Source organism: Miscanthus floridulus, chromosome 16 (assembly GCF_019320115.1).
Source record: "Miscanthus floridulus cultivar M001 chromosome 16, ASM1932011v1, whole genome shotgun sequence".
Lineage (NCBI taxonomy): Eukaryota > Viridiplantae > Streptophyta > Magnoliopsida > Poales > Poaceae > Miscanthus > Miscanthus floridulus.
Genome location: NC_089595.1, coordinates 48112982 through 48131590, shown reverse-complemented (window position 1 = coordinate 48131590; position 18609 = coordinate 48112982). Strand labels below are relative to the sequence as shown.

General features: G+C 46.1%; 1 non-coding gene across 1 annotated transcript; it reads right to left on the bottom strand.

The window, feature by feature from the left end:
• Nucleotides 1-16268: 16268 nt before the first annotated feature.
• LOC136514704 (small nucleolar RNA R71) lies at nucleotides 16269-16377 on the bottom strand. Its single transcript, XR_010773843.1, has one exon. It is a non-coding gene; the product is annotated as a small nucleolar RNA R71 (small nucleolar RNA).
• Nucleotides 16378-18609: the final 2232 nt, after the last annotated feature.

Below are 18609 nucleotides of genomic sequence, written 5' to 3'. Positions count from 1 at the left end.
ACTTTTCATCATCAGAGTACGAATAAAAGTTATTACAAACCGAGTTTAATAAATAAAGCGGAAGCAAATAAGTTTGAAGATAAAGTTTCCAACATAGTTGATACAGTGCCAAGCCAGACCACGGTCCACAAAAGCAAAGATAGGAATTACTAAAGAAGCCTGCCCAAGGCTTACTCCTCATCCACAGCGGGATAGAAGCAACTCTTGCAATAACCATGATACACAGTGCCATCTGCAATAATGGGAAAATAAACCCTGAGTACGAGAAGGTACTCAGCTAGACTTACCCGTCATGAACAAGAAATAAAATGACTCCAAGGATTATGCAAGGCTGTATAAGTGGACGTAACTTGACAACATTTTGCGAAAAAGGCAATTTACCTGTTGTACAATTATGATTCCTTTATCAAGTTAATTATAACTATCCATTTCTAGATTAGCAACTATCCTGTGCCAAACATGTGGTATATCATTTAGAAGCATACAATAGTAACCATAGCAGGTATTGTAGTTCCATATTCATCTGAACCATCATGTTTCATAATATAATTACTACGATGTTGGGACTAGCCAAGTTTCTCACTATCCGAGAGAGACGGCGATTCGAATCGATTTCAACCAGCTGGGAATTTATTCCTAACACAAACCTAGGTCTACCAGCCACGATAGCCTTAGGTCACCTTTGGTACAACTCCGGTACACATTTCGCGGGTCTATACTGCGCCGCACAATCTGGAACACCAGATGCCAGGATGCTCTGGCCAAGCCCGCCCTTGGGCTCAGTCTGATCGTTCCCCAAAAGGAGCGCACAACAGAATGATTCCCGGCCTAAGTTGAATTACTCGGCTTCGTGGTCGGAACGAGTTATCCGGCCAGCTAAGTGAGAGGCATGCGTTCAATCTTGTCAAAAGCGCCAACAACGGTACGGTCCTTAATCGACACAGACGAGGATAGATCCACACCCAAGACCTCCATGTCTTGTTCCTTCATTATCTACCTCCCGTCCGGTCTCGATTTACTTTTACCTCATGGTTCTGTTCCACGATGGCAGATATAGCCAACCGTGCTCCGGTATCCACCTATATCTCGCAGGTGACAGGACATCACCCGACTTCTACCGGTCTAAGCATGGCTAAGCATATATTCGATCCTAGACCTATACCGGTTAAAGGGTCAATATCTGGACAAGGAATTTACATGCATCAAGTGGTTTCATTCAACTCTTATAACCTAATGCATCAATCATAAGTACGTAAGTAAACATTTGTAAATTACTGGGAGACTTATAATGCTTCGGGGCTTGCCTCGCAGAAAGGAAGTAGGGCGATGGTCAGGACACTCCGAAAGCTCTTTAGGGTTCTGCTCCTCGCCTTCGGGAGCTGCGGCTTGCGGATCCTCCTGCGGGTTCCCTTCCTCTGCTTCTTCGAATTCTAGCAATGTGATCTCTTCCTCCGATCCTAGATGCATGAGTATGGTATAAGTATTACGAATGCATATATGTTAACAAGTGCATCACGTTGTTTGAGTAGGTGCATATCTCTTCTCGATTATTACTTAACTACTTCTACAATGCATCGATTATGCCACAAACAGTAGCTACTTGATTCACTCATAACTGGAGTTCTACAAATCCAAAATCAGTGATCCAAGACTTTCTGGAAAGCTTATCAAATTCTCTACAACTTTGTTATTAACCATTTTTACAGTACACATCAGTTTCAACATGCGACTCATCACACTCTAGAATCAGTTTGGAAACTATTTAACATGCAATGTAAAGTAATAATACTTCTACTTCATGTAATCATTCAAAATTTGACAACATAGACTCTACCACCAGTTTAAGCATACCAAATACAGTTAAGATAATATAATGGTGAAGTCTAAACTATTTATTTAAATGCCTTTATTATTTTATTTAGATATCTAGGTTAAATAATAAACATATATCAGATGTACTTCATAAATTCTCAAAAATTTACAGTGCCTTACTAATGCTATAAAAGGACTACTATAAAAATTTCATGTCATTTTACTAAGTAGAACATTCTATACAAAAATGATAAGGAAGCAAGGCTTGAAATAGCATAAATGGAAAATCCTATTGAAAAGTGTCAAGCAATAGATTTCTTATTTTTCTTAACATACATATGGTACTAGTATTACCTCCAATAAATTTCATGAATTTTGGACTCATAATTAATTTGTAAAAATTTATGCAAGGATTAACTATTTATAAAAGAAAAATCTATAACTATAGATCTACACATGCACTGGTCCTCAAATTTTTACCAGAGTTCACATATGCTAAGACTAGCTTACCACAAAAATTTCATAATTTTTGGAGCAAAGGAACTCTAGATATAAAATAAACAAATTTGAATGTATTCAAAAGCACATCTCAAATCCTTATTTAAATCTTCAGAAATTTCTACTGTTGAAGCCAAGAACATATTTTTCCTAAATACTACACTTCCTAAGGAACACAACCATATTTATTTCACAATTTTAGGAGCTACCAAACTAAAGATACAAAATTCACAAAACAAATAAAAAACTGGAATATTTGAACTAGCCTACAACACTGCTGTCGCTGACCGGTGGGACCTGCTGGTCAGGGGACCCCACGCGTCAGTGACACGGAGCAGAGCAGCGGCGCTGCTGGGCACTGCGCAGCTGCGGCTCGTCGACGGCGAGCTTCGCCGGCGGTAACATCTTCACTACACGACCTACGTGACCTAGCGAAGCGATTGAGCCACTTGGCCGGTCCTATTGCCAACCCTAGAGCTGACGGCGGTGACCATGGCGGAACGGCGGGGCTGGACCACGGCGGTACGCCGGCGTGGGCTATGGTGGCTCAAACGGACGCTGCGCCGAGCATCACTGAGCTGCGGCGGAGCTATCTAGTGCCCTAACGCGGCCTAGGATGGATGGTGGCGACGTGGCCACGGAGACGGAGTCCGCGGCAGAGCTCCGGTGTGCATTTGCACGGCACTGGGCTTACCGAGCTCTGTCAGCGGGCACGGGAGGAAGCAGTGGGTCACTGGGGAGACGGTGGAGCTATGGTGGTGGTGCTGGAGTGGCTAGGCGCGAGCTGTGCGCGGCTATGGCGACGGCGGAGCTACGGGCGCTCGGTGGCTGCTGCAGCGAGGAAGAAAGGACGCCAGAAGTGAAATGGGAGCGCGGCTGAGTGCGGGTGGGCGCTGGCATGATGAAGGCACGCTCGGGCGCATCGTGGCCTGGCTGGGCAGAGCAGAGGCGACGCGCGGCCGTTTCTCCTCCATGCGGCGGTCATGGCCTGACGGCGGTCGGCCACTGAATGTTTGCGATTCAGTTGATTCAGACAAGCAGCGCGATGCCTGATAGCGCGTTTTGATGTTCATTTAGCTACTAATCCATAGCTCTATTGCGTAAACCATAAAAATAGAACTTGTAGACCGATATACCATCTACAACTCTCTTTCAGTGAACTTGTGCTAAATCGCAACCGAAACAAAGTAATATCATGATCAATGTTGGCTTGTCAGGCTATCAGTCAATCCACCACTTAGAAAATTTGTTAAGTGTTGAAAGCTGGGTTTTGCTGGTTTTTGTGGGACCCATTCAAGCATGTTAGAAGCTAAATTAGTCCATGACCCAAAAATAAAAGTTGTTCCTTAAGTCAAACACTCCAACTTTGCTTTAGTGAACTCCTCCATGCAAGGTCCCTAACACCTAGTTCAACTTTAGTCAAACATGTCACTTTGAAAACATGATACATACTCAAACCATGACTAAATGACCAATTTAGCCCTAGCCCTAAATACCAAAGTTGTTCATGATGATATCCTAAGCATGTTTAAGAAATTTCCAAGGTCATCCTATCATTTTATGCAGTGGTCACTCATAGAGCTATCCAGGTCAACACATGAAATATCACTTAAGTGCTTGATCATGAAATGTGGCCTTCATGAACAAGGTTCCTTTTGTTAACCTAAGTGTAGCTAAGGTGTTTTAGTGACTAGCATTACCCACTTGCATTCATTTGTACAAGATCATATGCATATGTTCCAAGAAACACGAGATAACAAGCAATGTTTCATATGTTTCGATCAAATGTTTCAATTGTAAATGATGATTTATGAATGCTTGATGCTCATGCTCATGTTATGCAAGTCAAGTTATGCAAGGCTAACACCTGAGGTGTTACAGGCAGGAGCTCAAGCAAGCCTTCATCGACAACTTCATCGCTACTTGTGAACAACCAGGCAACAAATACGATCTGCAATAGATTTGAGATCGAAAAGATGAGCCACTGTGTGAGTACGTCCGGCGTTTCTTGGAGATGCGCATCAAGGTCCCATCAATCTCTGACAACGAGGCAATCGAGGCTTTCATCACTGGCCTCTGCTTCCACGATGCCCTAAGGGACAAGCTCCTCCACAAGAGACCTAAATCGGTCACAGCGCTCCTAGCCACCGCTAAGAAATATGCGGACACCGACGACGCTAAAAAGATAACTATTGAAGAAGCAGCAAGGGTTCCACATTCTGACCACCCCCCACACCACGATGACTACCGTGGCAATCATGGTCAGAATGACAATTTTGACCGCCGCAACCAGTGCAATGACTCCCGTGACCACCGTGACCAACGTAATCAGCGGTGTAACCGCCGTGATGATTACAGGAGCAAGCGTGCTCGGGAAGATGACGGCGAGGTCAACACCATTAAAAAGGGTGGTGGACGTCGTAACTATGAAGACGACTACGCCAAAGCATTGAAAGGGCCCTGCCAGCTCCATCCTAAGTCAAACCATACCATGGAGAATTGCCGCGTCCTCAAGTCTATCTACACGCGTCAACAGGCTCTGGATACGTCTGACAAGCCTAATGACGCAGGGGAACGGCGCAATGAGGATAACGACGACGACGATGCAGACCCTCGTCACAAGTACGTCAAGCCAACCGATCGCATGCACACCATCATCGGAGGCAAAGTGTCCATTGAGACCAAACGAGAACGCAAGCTGCTCGCCCGCGCTTGTTTGAACGTGGCCAACACCGACAATCTCCTCACCGATCCGCAGCTCCCTCCGTGGTCTCACCACGAAATATCCTTCAGCAAAAAGGACCAATGGGCCACAATACCTGAGCCAGGGCATTTTCCCCTGGTCCTCAATCCATGTATCAACAAGGTTCAGTTCGATAGAGTACTGATCGACGGTGGCAGCTCCATCGATATACTATTCAAGAATAGTCTGCCCGCCCTGAAGATAGCTCAGGCGGACCTCAAGCCGTACGAGGCACAGTTCTAGGGTGTTCTCCCTAGATAGAGCTCTACACCTCTTGGGCAGATCACGCTACCTGTGTAGTTTGGGACTCCGGACCACTTCCGCACCGACTATGTCAACTTTGTGGTCGCCGACTTCGACGGCACCTACCATGCTATTCTTGGTCGACTGTCGCTCACCAAGTTCATGGCCATACCTCATTATAGGTATCTGGTGCTCAAGATGCCTACCGAGAAAGGAGTTCTAACCCTCCGAGGCAACGTGTACGCAGCTTATACCTGTGAAGATGACAGTTTCAAAATAGTAGAGGCTCATGACCTCTCTATTCGCATGGCCGAGACCATGCTCGACGCCAAGAAGATCTCGATCAACCACCAGGAGATCCCAGAGCTCGAGGCTCCCAGAGCACAAGGTGATCTAGCTGGTCGATGGTGATCCCAGCAAAACGGCCCTTATCGGGGCCAACCTAGATCCCAAATAGGAAGACGCGCTCGTCAGGTTCTTGAGGAGCAACGTGGATGTGTTCGCATGGAAACCTTCTGACATGCCCGATGTACCTCAGAACTTGATCGAGCACTCCTTGAATGTCAACGGCAAGGCCAAACCTATCAAGCAGAAGCTACGATGGTTCGCTCATGACAAAAAGGAGGCGATTAGGGTAGAAGTTACATGGCTTTTGGCAGCCGGATTTATCAAAGAAGTGTATCATATGGAGTGGTTAGCCAACCCGGTTCTTATACGCAAAAAGAATAATGAATGGAGAATGTGCATTGATTACACTGATCTCAACAAACACTGCCCTAAGGACCCCTTCGGCTTACCTCGCATAGACGAGGTCGTAGATTCAACCGCCGGTTGCGAGCTCCTTTCCTTTCTTGATTGCTACTCTGGTTATCACCATATCGCTCTCAAAAAGGATGACCAGATCAAGACATCTTTTATCACGCCCTTTGGCGCCTACTAATACACGACCATGTCGTTCGGGCTCAAGAACATCGGGGCTACCTACCAACGCGCTATACAAGCTTGCCTCAAAGACGAGATAAAAGATGACCTCGTCGAGGCTTATGTTGATGATATAGTTGTCAAAACCAAGGAAGCTCATACCCTTGTTGACAACCTGGAACGCACCTTTGCAGCCCTTAATACATTCTAGTGGAAGTTAAACCCAAAGAAGTGCATCTTTGGTGTTCCTTCTGGCATACTACTCGGCAACATCATTAGTCACGACAGCATATGCCCTAACCCGGAGAAAGTCAAAGCTGCCTTGGACATGAAGCCACCCAAAAAGGTGAAGGATGTTCAGAAGCTTACCGGATGCATGGCCGCCCTTAGCCATTTCATATCAAGATTAGGCAATAAAGGATTACCATTCTTTAAACTACTCAAAGCATCTGAAAAGTTTGAGTGGTCGGAGGAAGCAGACGCTGCCTTCACACAGCTAAAACAATACCTTACGTCACCTCCGGTCCTCACTGCTCCAAGAGAAGACAAAATACTCCTGCTATACATTGCGGCTACTAATCGAGTGGTCTCCACGGCCATGGTGGTCGAGCAAGATGAGCCTGGCCACGTCTACAAGGTACAGCGACCAATCTATTTCATTAGTGAGGTACTCAATGAGTCCAAGACCAGGTACCCATAGATTCAGAAGTTGATCTACGCCATATTGATAGCATCCCGAAAGTTGAAACACTAGTTTGATGGATATCGTGTGGTGGTCATGACTAAGTACCCTCTGTGAGACATCATTAGCAACAAGGATGCGAACAGGCGCATCGTCAAATGGGCAATGGAGCTATGCCCCTTTTCCTTGGAGTTTGCAAGCCGCACTACAATCAAGTCTCAGGCACTCATCAATTTCAATGTCGACTGGATAGACTTAAGCACACCTGCCTCTCCCGGGTCCGACGAGTATTGGACGATGTACTTTGATGGATCTCTCAACATTGATGGTGTGGGAGCAGGAGTCCTTTTCATGTCACCATCCAAGGAGCAGCTCTGGTACATCCTCAGGATTTATTTCCTAGCATCTAATAATGCCGCCGAGTACGAAGCATGCCTACATGGTTTGCGCATTGCGGTTGAGCTTGGCGTTAAATGTCTCTACGTCTACGGAGACTCTGCTCTGGTCATCAACCAACTCAACAAGGACTAGGACACAACCAGCGAAAAGATGGATGCATACTGCAAATTGATCAGAAAGCTAGAAGGTAGGTTCTATGGCATCGAGTACATACACGTGGTCTGGGATAAGAATCAAGCAGCGGATGCACTATCAAAGTTAGGATCGTCTCGAGCAAAAATCCCACATGGCGTATTCGTCCAAGACCTACTCACGCCTTCCATCGAAGAGGAAGATTCCACGGCAGACAAGCCTCCAGACCAGTAATTGGTGGCTATGGTTCCAGCGTCAAGCACCGCTGAGCCCCCTCCGACCACTCATGAGCCCGACTAGAGAATACCTTTCATCAAGTACCTAATAGATGGCAGCGGTTACACTGATCGGATAGAGAACGAGCGACTGATGCGTCGCAGTAAGCAGTACCTGCTCGTCAATGGCAAGCTATGGCATAAGAACGTAAAGGAGGAAATCTTGATGAAGTTTATAACCTAGGAGGATGGCGAACATCTCCTAGACCAAATCCACTCTAGCTCCTACGGCAACCACACGGCCTTAAGAACGTTGGTCGGCAAGGCATTCCGAGCAAGGTTCTATTGGCCGTCAGCAGTAGCCGATGCAGAGAAGCTAGTCCACCACTGTGAGGGTTGTCAGTTCTTCGCCAAGAGAATCCACGTACCAGCACATGAGATCCAGACAATACCAGCCTGCTGGCCCTTCGCATGCTGGGGACTGGATATGATCGGGCCCTTCAAACCGGCTCTAGGGAAATTTACATGCGTCTTTGTGCTGATCGATAAATTTTCTAAGTGGATAGAATACATGCCTTTGGTACAGGCATCCTCAGAAAAGGCTGTCACGTTCCTCGACCAAGTCATCCATTGTTTCGGCATACCCAACAGCATCATCACTGATCTGGGTACTCAGTTCACCAGGAACGCTTTTTGGGACTTCTGCGATGAAAGGAGCATAGTAGTAAAACACGTCTCAGTGGCACACCCTAGAGCTAATGGACAAGTAGAGCGGGCAAATGGCATGATCTTGGATGTGTTGAAGAAGAGGATATATAGAGAAAATGACAAAGCTCCTAGAAGATGGCTCAAAGAGTTACCAGCCATGGTCTGGGGACTCAGAACTTAGCCCAGTCATAACACCGGCGTCTCGCCATACTTTATGGTTTACGACGCTGAGGCAGTCCTCCCTACAGATATAGCTTTTAGATCAGCACGGGTAGAGAACTTCGACGAAGGTAAGGCCAATGAAGTATGGGAGCTAGAAGTGAATAGTGCAGAAGAGAAGCGGCTCGATTCTTGTGTACGTACGGCCAAATACCTTGCTGTTTTGTGCAGGTACTACAACAAGAACGTTAAAGAGCGTTTCTTTGTGGTCGGGGACCTGGTCCTAAAGTGGAAGACGAACCAGACCGGTGTCCATAAACTCGCAGCCCCATGGGAAGGGCCCTTCATGATCAAGGAGGTCACACGACCAATGTCTTACAGGTTAGCTCACCTGGATGGTACGGACGTACCAAAATCATGGCACATCAACAAGCTTAGACATTTCTATGCTTAACTACTGAGATATGTACCCCTCTTATACTTTTGATTTACTTCAATAAAGCTATTATGATTTCTCCGACCACTCTAATGTGTCCCTTCGACTTTTATGGTTATTCTAACTTAGCCAGTAAAAGCCGACCACCACTCCTTTCAGAGCAGGACCTGTCTCTGGTTCCTCCCAACATGTGCATGGGATCCGCTCTCTACGTTACAGGTGATCAGCAGGTCCCCCTTGGTTTGACTTGTCTGCGTCTACGTGTGCACAGGTCACGCACCTCACACTCTGACCACATGGCAAACTAGGGCCACACAAACTTTTTAGGATGATGTGTCGAGCAAAATGGTACAACTAAACAGAACATTATCATGTTCTCACTTAGTTACACCAACATAAGTTTCAAGCTTAAATACGTTTTATACAAAGCAAACAAGCTTATAATGATATATAGTTACGTTATTACAAGCTTGCCTGAAGAGGCCCAAGTTTACAATAACACAACTATGTCCTCTTTCTACAGCTCTAAGCCTATTACATTGGCTGGTCGGGGTGTGTGGCACCTACTGCTCGCTACTTCTAATATCCTACTTGAGTCTCCGGGGCTCTTGTGCTAGTCGAGCTGAAGGGGATGGCCCCGCCGATGCCTGGCTGGTCGAGACCGCAGGCTTCGTCGGTTGGCTTGCAACTGATGGCGTTTCCAGCTAACTTGTCAATGGCGTACCCTATACAGGTGCTGTCCCACCTCCACACAGGTTAATGTCACCAATTATCTTTGACGATAGGTCTAGCTGGGCCATCCGAAGCTCCTCCGCCTTGTCTGGGTCTACCTCCTTCGGGTATCCAGCCTCCAGGCGCTTGAGATCGATCAGGGGGTAGTGGGCACACACCATGCTTAGCACATGGGCACCCGTGTACTCACCTGCCTCCTTCACAAACTCTTGGAACCATCCCCATGCTTGTCTGCATCTCTTGACTAGTCCGAGCTGGGGCGTCCTTAGCTCTTCCTCTGTGAACGCCGGGTTGATAAGGTCGAGGACGGGCAAAATGCCAGTTGCCACTTCCTGGCACCGGTTCTTCCATGTGTCCCGATCCTCAGTGGCCTCGAGGCATCATGCTTTCCAGCCGTCACGCTCTTTCATCACGGCTTCTAGATGCCTCTTGGCATTGACTTTTAAAACTGCACACCGTACAAGACATCAAATGTAATGGCATGACAAGATAAGGTGGGCAACAGAATGAGAAAGGTGGTCTAGAATACTTACTCTTCAGTTCCTCCTTCATTTTGGTGGTGTGGTCCTGGAGTTGAGACTGGTTGCGCGCTAGTTTTTCATTGTCCTCCTTTAGGCAACCACACTCTATGGTCACGTGGCTATTCTCCTCTTGGAGGTGGGTTACTTCAGCATCTAAGCCTGCACTATAGCTGTCACTACCAACAACGCAACAACACATGTCATACACTTGCTGTGATAAAATTACAACTTACTTGTTTTTTCCCGCTCTTTGTTATTGAGCTGGCCGACCAGGTTCTGGTTCTGTGCCTCTCGCTCTATCCTCTCCTGGTCAGCGGCTTCAAGATGGCGGCGCAAGCGTTCCACCTCGGCCGCCAGTTCTCTATTGTTCACCGTGATTCCCTCAATCTGATCGAAGCACCTCTTTCAGTACTTTGCGGTCTTCATCAAGTCCTGCATATAAACAAGCTAAGTCAGATAGTTCGACTACATAACAGGGTCAAGTGGTCAAGCCAAACATACCTGGACTTCTATCACCAGACGCTTTGCCGCTCGTTCAACTTTTAGGGTCTCTTCGACATCTGGGATTTCTTCATGCATAACCCACTCATCGTTCCGCCAGCGTGACACATATACATGTTGTTGTTTGTCTTGGGGACGGCCTAGGATCTCTTCGACTTCGTCCTCTTGTTCAGGGGGCGGCGCTGGTCTGGAGTCTGTAGTCTTCGTGACCACTATGGCTTTCCCATGAGCCGTAGCATCAACAAGCGTGCTCTGTGCCAACTCCGGTTGCTGCTCCTCAGCTTGGTTTGGTTCCCTTGGCACCAAGGTATCCGCCTCAGTAGGGTTAGTGCTCGGAGCACTTGTACTTTGTTCGGCTATCTTCTTGACCAGCTGCTCGGGGACTGTCATCTGGCCGCTTGTCTGCTGAGGTTCTGGTGGAATTTCTTCTACAGATTCCTCCAAAGCCGGCTGCTGAGCAGTTTTTTCCACTGGTACTGGCGAAGCCATGCCACACCCGGCTAGCTGGTCGGGATTTTCGGTGGACACCGACCTAATATACTAGAGAAAAGTTTAGAAGACAATAGTGTTTAATACAAATTATAAGCTTACATCAAAGTTATAGATACTTACAGCTTGGAAGCACGGAATGACATGGCGAAGGAGTGTCTCTTCGACCGTGCCTGCTCCATGTGCTCGGCAGGTTCTACCGGGTCTTTTTCCACCACCGATACTGGCGCCAGGGTTTGGTGCTCGACACTTCCCCCGCTTGTCCTCTGTGTTGCAGTGGTCGGTGATGCGATCACTGCTGGCACAGAGGAGCCACCCTGCTCTGTCGACCCCATTTGTCTCCTTCTCTTTCGAGGGATGAGTCGAAAGATGTCCGCATCCTCTATTTCATCATCTGAAAGGGGGAAGATGGCCTAGCGACGTTTGTTGGTAGCCGGCCGCTTGCCAGCAGCCCTAGCCGTTGCATCCTCCTCAACCCCGAGAACCACCCAGTCGACGTCTTCGGTCCTGGCACTGGTCTAGGCGGTTGGGCCAATAATTTGCGGCCAATCCACCCTAGGGGGCGAAGACACAAACACTGCTGCTCGGTCATGACCATTACTCTGGGAAACATAAAGGATACAACAGTCAATTTTTTGTTACAACATAATTCTATAGGTAAAGGAAGCATCATTTACCTTTGGGGGAGGTCTAGCCAGCTTGAAGGTGTGCTCAATGTCATTTAACCTGACATAATTGGAATCGGCTAGGTTGAATAGCTCCCCAATCCTGGCCTTGACTTCTATCTTGTTGAGCGCCTCTTTTCTGGTCCTCGTTGGATCTACGCTCCCCTGGTACTCGAAGCCAGGATGTACCCACTTCTGGCAGGGCTGGATCCTTCGGCTAATGAAGTTCCCGACCACGCTTGGACCATCTAGCTTTCCCCACGGGATCATCCCAAGCAGTTCTACGATCTGCTCCAAGTGCTCGCGCTTCTCCGACTAGCTATTCTTCTTCTCCAGAATCAACTCCACGTCGCACAGGGTGATCATGTTTGGCTCTTCACGGAAGTAGAACCACTTCTTGTACCATTCATCTAGTGAGGTGTTCTAGGGGTAGTGTAGGTACTAGGCCTTCATACCGTCATGCAGATTGAGGTATACGCCTCTGGCTATCTTCGAGCCGCCGCTCCCTTTCTTCCGTAGACAGAACAGATGGCGAAAGAGGTCAAAATGGGGCTAGAAGCCATCATAAGCTTCACAAAGATGGATGAAGGTGGAGACAAGAAGAATCGAGTTGGGATGCAGATTGCAAATCTCAATCTCATAATACAAGCAGAGCCCCTGAAGGAAAGGGTGCACTAGAACCCCAAAACCCTGCTTGAAGAAATCCTCGAAAACCACAATCTCACCTGGTTGTGGATCAGGGAGGCTTTCTCCTTCTGGCGCATGCCATCCTGCGAGTGCCTTGTTGTGGAGCACTCCCATGGCGACGAGGTCTTCGATGGTCTACTCATTGCTCCTTGACTTCCACCACTCCTTCGCTATGACTCCGCCTTTCTTCTAGGCGTCTCTCTTCGCCATTAATCTGCCCTTGCTAAGGGGGTGGATGCGGTGGAGGGGGGATTGGTGATGATTTTCGGAGGAATAGGGTTTGGCAAGAGGAAGAAGAAGGTTGCGGTAGCGAATGACAATGGGATCGGTAAAAAGTAACTTACCAGTTCTATATTATAAATAACCAAGAGCTCCGTCGTTTTGTCCACCCAAGATTCTTGGGAGACGTGCACACACACCGTAGATGGTTGTTTTCACAACCTCGAGATCTACGCCAATAAACGCGCCCTTCGTTTCCAGTGTACGCGCGTCTTCGTTGATAATGTGAGAGGGCCCACACTGACGCAACTCCATATAGGCGCCAAGCGACTGTTTGCTAGAAAGAGTAAGAAGGCAGAGTGATGTGTTATATCCGTCTGCTTTTTTGACCAGACGTGGCAGATTGGACTTGACAGAGTAAGGAGATAAATAAATACACCAAATAATAATACAAGCGGTGTTCATTTTTTTCGCTGCATGTCTTATGACCAATGATGGACCAGACCACTGCCGTGCTCGGGGACTGCCCAGACCACTGCCATGCTCGAGGACTGCCCAGACCACTGCCATGCTCGGGGACCGCCCAGACCACTACCGTGCTCGGGGACTGCTCCGACCACTGCCGTGCTCGGGGACTACTCCGACCACTGCCGTGTTTGGGGACTGCTCTGGCTACTAATGTGCTCGGGGACTATCCCGACCACTACTCAGAGATTGCTTTCCTCAGCTACATGTGATTTGTACTCACATACAGTTGAGAGACATTTATTTAGACCTTACTATAAGGCTCATACTTCGCCTTCCAGCAAGCTCGGGACTACATCGGTACGATGCACCTGTCGGTGCATCTCATATCGCCTGCACGATGATTGGATTCTTAACTTCAATGGAAAATCTTTTTTAGACCCTGGCACCACGTGCCTGTGTCACCTACTACCAGGCTCAGGGACTAAGTGGGCACACTTCACCTTGTGGTGAATGTGTTTGTTTAATCAACCCTTATGCTTTGACTGATTGTAAGGATTACTATCGTGCTCGGGGACTGTCCCGACCACTGCTCGGAGATCGTTCTTCTTGGCTACATGTGATTTGTACTCACATATAGTTGAGAGACATTTATTTAGACCTTGCTACAAGGCTCATACTTTGCCTTCCAGCAAGCTCGGGGGCTACATTGGTACAATGCACCTGCCGGTGCATCTCGTATTGCTTGTACAACAATTGGGTTCTCAACTTAACTGGGAATTCTTTTCAGACCCTGGCACCACGTGCCTATGTCACCTACTACCAGGCTCAGGGACTAAGTGGGCACACTTCACCTTGCGGTGAATGTGTTTGTTTTTCGACCCCTACATCTCTGATGATCAAGGATGCTACGCTTCAAGACGCACTTACATTTCTATTCAGAAATACAAGTGGGCACACTTCCTAGGACGGAAATCTTTTTCTTTTTTCTTAAGAGCACCATACATTCTTCGAACAACCTACTTCTCTAACGACAACGGTGGTCAGAGATGTCAAGGACTCAAGCCTTACTTGTCGGAGAAGGTTAAAATGGCGTGTCGCAGCATAATACATGGTGCTCGGGGACTAGCTGTGGGGGTATTAACCCCTATACCCTTATGGCTAAGCTTGGGCCAGCCCAGATCGGTGGGTTCGGTCCACCAAAAGATGATGTGTGGCCTGGCCAACCTGATCGGAGTCCCGCGCAAGGAGTTAAGGCGGATTTAGCGATCAATCAAGATCCTGGTCGGTTAGAATAGGAATCCTTATCCAGCCACATATGGCAATTGTAGCTGGCTAGGATTAGTTTCTAGATCTGTAACCCTGCCCCCTGGACTATATAAGGCGGGTAGGGGACCCCTCTAAAAAACATCTCTCATTGACATACAGCAATACAAATTCGACGCAGGACGTAGGTATTATGCCTTCTTGGCGGCCGAACCTGGATAAAACCTCATGTCTATCTTGCGTCACCGTCTTGTTTGTGGCTTGCGTATCTGTCTGTCGACAATCTACTACCTTGGGCATACCCCTAGGTAGACTGCCGACCATATTTCGTCGATAGTGGTCGACATTGTATAACGTAGTGCTTATACATTATTTACCTACGGATACACCCTATATTTTGGTTCATGTGGTAGATCACGGATGTGACACTCCCATTGAGTCCTCTGTAGTCCACTCCCTTAATATAGGTATGCACGTAGGATGCAGTTATGAAGGAACACAAGCTTTGTTCTTAATCTTCCTTAGTAATATCGCTTATGTGTAGATATGACGGTGGTCTTAGAAATGACTACTAGGTATAATTGCACTAATCAATGTATGCTTTGACTTGTAATTAAGAATGACTTAGGAATTATTCCTCTAATATTCTACTTGACCATGCTAATGCTATAGAAAAGAGTACTCTGAGTGATTTAACAATATTATTAATCAATACATATTATATATCTTATCCTATGACTTACCCCTATTATGAGTAGAACATTAGTTATGGTTTACTTCTCCATCAATAGTGTACATTATCAATACATGTCCATGCTAGACCTTCCCTGTGGTAAAAAGATAAATAACGATACCTAGAATATTCTTGGGTGAAGTGCTACAATAGTGTATTATCTATGCGCTTGCAGATTCCTTTTCATTCATATCTATATATTCTTTCTAGTCACATGAAATAATAAAGAACTACTTTGTATCATTCTAGTAGTAATACTAGGTAAAACCAACAACCATCTTTGGCACCATCATTAGGGATGAAAACCTAGTACAAGTAATGCTAGGAGATGTAGGCATATCATAGGTGGCTACTTAAAACAAGTGACAAGTTAATAAATACCAACAAGCATTTCTTGCGCCGTTGTCGGGGAAGGTAGCTAAGCAAAGGAAGTATTGATAAACTTATACTTATTGATATGATTGAGGAAAACCATTGACCTCTGGTCAAACAAGCTTACCCTTGTTTTGTCTACTTATGTATCTTATGCAGGGTAATGTATGACCGGTTTTGACCTTCCAACAAACTATGTGGACGATCCAGAAGCATTACTTAAGAGAACTAAAGCTAAACTCAAGAAAGTTTCTACTTTAGAGTCGGAAAACAATCAGATAAGGCAGAGCTTAACACTAGAATTGGAAGCCATGGCTAACAAGACTCTATGAATTCTCTGCTCCAACTACAGCCAACATCCGAACCAAACCCACAATCAATGTTGGAGATAATGGATTCAAGCTCAAGCCAGCCCTCATCAACATGGTGCAAGCAAGCCAGTTTTGTGGAAAGGCACATGAAGATGCGACTGCACATCTCCAACACTTCCTAGAGATCTATAGCACCTTCACCATCAAGGGAGTGACCCAAGATGACATACTACTTTGCCTCTTCACATTCTCACTCTTGAGGAAGGCGAAGCAATGGTTCTACACCAAAAATAGAAATACTACATGGGATAACTGCTCCACTGCCTTCCTAGCAAAATTCTTTCCCATAGGCAAGACCAATGCTCTATGTGGGAGAATTTCAAGTTTTCAATAGCAACATGATGAATCTATCCCTGAGGCATGGGAATACTTCCAAGATTATATATCATAATGTCCTCATCATGGGATGGAGAATTGGCTACTCATGTAGAATTTCTACCATGGGTTGACCAATAGTACCTGTGAGACTATAGATGCTGCTACTAGAGGTGCATTCCTGTCACTCACAATTCCAGCTGGAACAGCTCTTATGGAGAAGATGGCCTCCAACCAAGGTTGGGGTGAAGAACATCTTTAGACCCGCAAGAGAGGTGGAGGTATGCATCAACTTAAGGAAGTAGACATGCTGTCTACCAAGATGGACCTACTAATAAAGAAGCTCAAAGACCAAACCAATGAGAAGCAAAAAGTCATGCACATGCATGATTCCAGCATAATGTGTGAAGAGTGTGGAAACACTAGGCATTCAGGGAACAGCTACCCTGAAATTCATGAGGATGTGAACTTCGTCAATAACAACTACTTTTGCCCTCAATAAAGTCAAGGATGGAATCAGCAACGAAGGTCGAACTCCCAAGGTAATTGTCGGCATGAAAACGTGTCAACCATGCTAGGCACACGAGCAAGCCAGAAGGGTCTACTTGATGGAGCTAGAGATCTGCCTGGCTTCAACGCAGGGATGATTGATCCTGCGTACTCCTCCCGAGATATGCCAGTCAATTTGACCCTACAATTGACAAGGAGAGAAAGTCAATTTGACCCTACAATTGCCAACAGATAAGTGTCACAGAAATGTGTATGTTGTCTTGGATTTGCGGTCATACAAGAAGGGATCGAGTTCGGAATGATGATATACGTGATAGATTAGGGGTAGCACCAATTGAAGAGAAGCTTGTCCAACACCAGTTGAGATGGTTTGGACATGTCCAACGGAGACCTCCAGAGGCACCGGTGCATAGTGGAATCCTAAGCTAGGATAGTAACATGAAGAGAGGTAGAGGAAGACCAAAGTTGACTTGGGTTGAGGCAATAAAAGGAGACTTGAAAGGATGGAATATACCCAAAGACTTAGCCTTAGATAGAAGTGCTTGGAAGACAGCTATTCACGTGCCTGAACCTTGATTGCTTCTGCTGGGTTTAAACTCTAGCATACCCCCAACTTGTTTGGGACTTAAAGGCTTTGTTGTTGTTGTTGTTTGTTGTTGTTAAGGTGGAACATGCCGGTCTATGCCTAGAAAGTTCCAAGTGTGCTGCTTCGGGAGCAGCCATATGGGAAAAGTGACTAAATAGCCGATTCGCACAGAAATCGGCTGTTATGGACTGTAAAGCTTATGAGTAGCGATTGTTTTTAAGTTGATCGGTACTGTACACATATATGTCAATGAGAACATCAGCTAGGTAGATATTGCTAGTGTAAACCATTAAGCTAATGAATCTAATTAGGAAAAGATATAGCACATGAATGAATCAACTATCTAATATGAACAGATCTACAAACACTCTAAATCTAATCTGTTACCACCAACAGTGAGGTTCGATTGGATCGATGGCAGCTATGATGATAGTAACAAACTAAAACTAAAGAATCTACAAACACATCCGCACTTCGATAGGCATTTTGAAAGACATGCTATGCATGAAGGCTCAGATAAATTGGCTAAAATAGTCGATTCAGGTAAGAAGGACTACAGTGTATGAACAATGGACTATTTTGCATGAACAAACCTATAGACTCCCTAGACTCAATCCGCTATCTCTAATAGTGGGGTTCGACCGGATCGATGTAGCCATGAAAAAGACAATGAATCAAGTCCTCAAAGCACACGGATCTATTCACGCTTAACAGAATCATGGACGCAAACCGTAGGTGTTAACGCACGGGCGATCGGCTATTTAGCCAATGCAAGCATAGCAAACAACTAAGGTCATGCCTAACCAGGAACAAATCTACTAACTAGCATCCTCCAATCTACAATGCCATCAATGGGGATCAACCGGATCATTACAGACGTAATGGTGAACCATAAACCAGATTCAACTAGCCAGCAGACCTCTTCAAGACTATGCATGCCTTAACTGCATACTATGCATGATCAAGATCGAAGTAAAACAACCAATGAAGCATAAGCCATCATTCAAGGTAGATAATATTGTGTTGTAATGAATGGACAACGGATCTAAAGGATATGAGGCCGATCTAATTTGATCTCGACCGTGCGAATTGATGTTGCAGTAAACTAATAACAATGAAAACATCAGTAAGATCGGTAACTTAATGAATCTACCCGAAGCACGCCACCCTTAGATAGAGCCAATAACTTGACCTTAGTCTAGTTCGAGCAGTGGAGGTCAACTAGATTG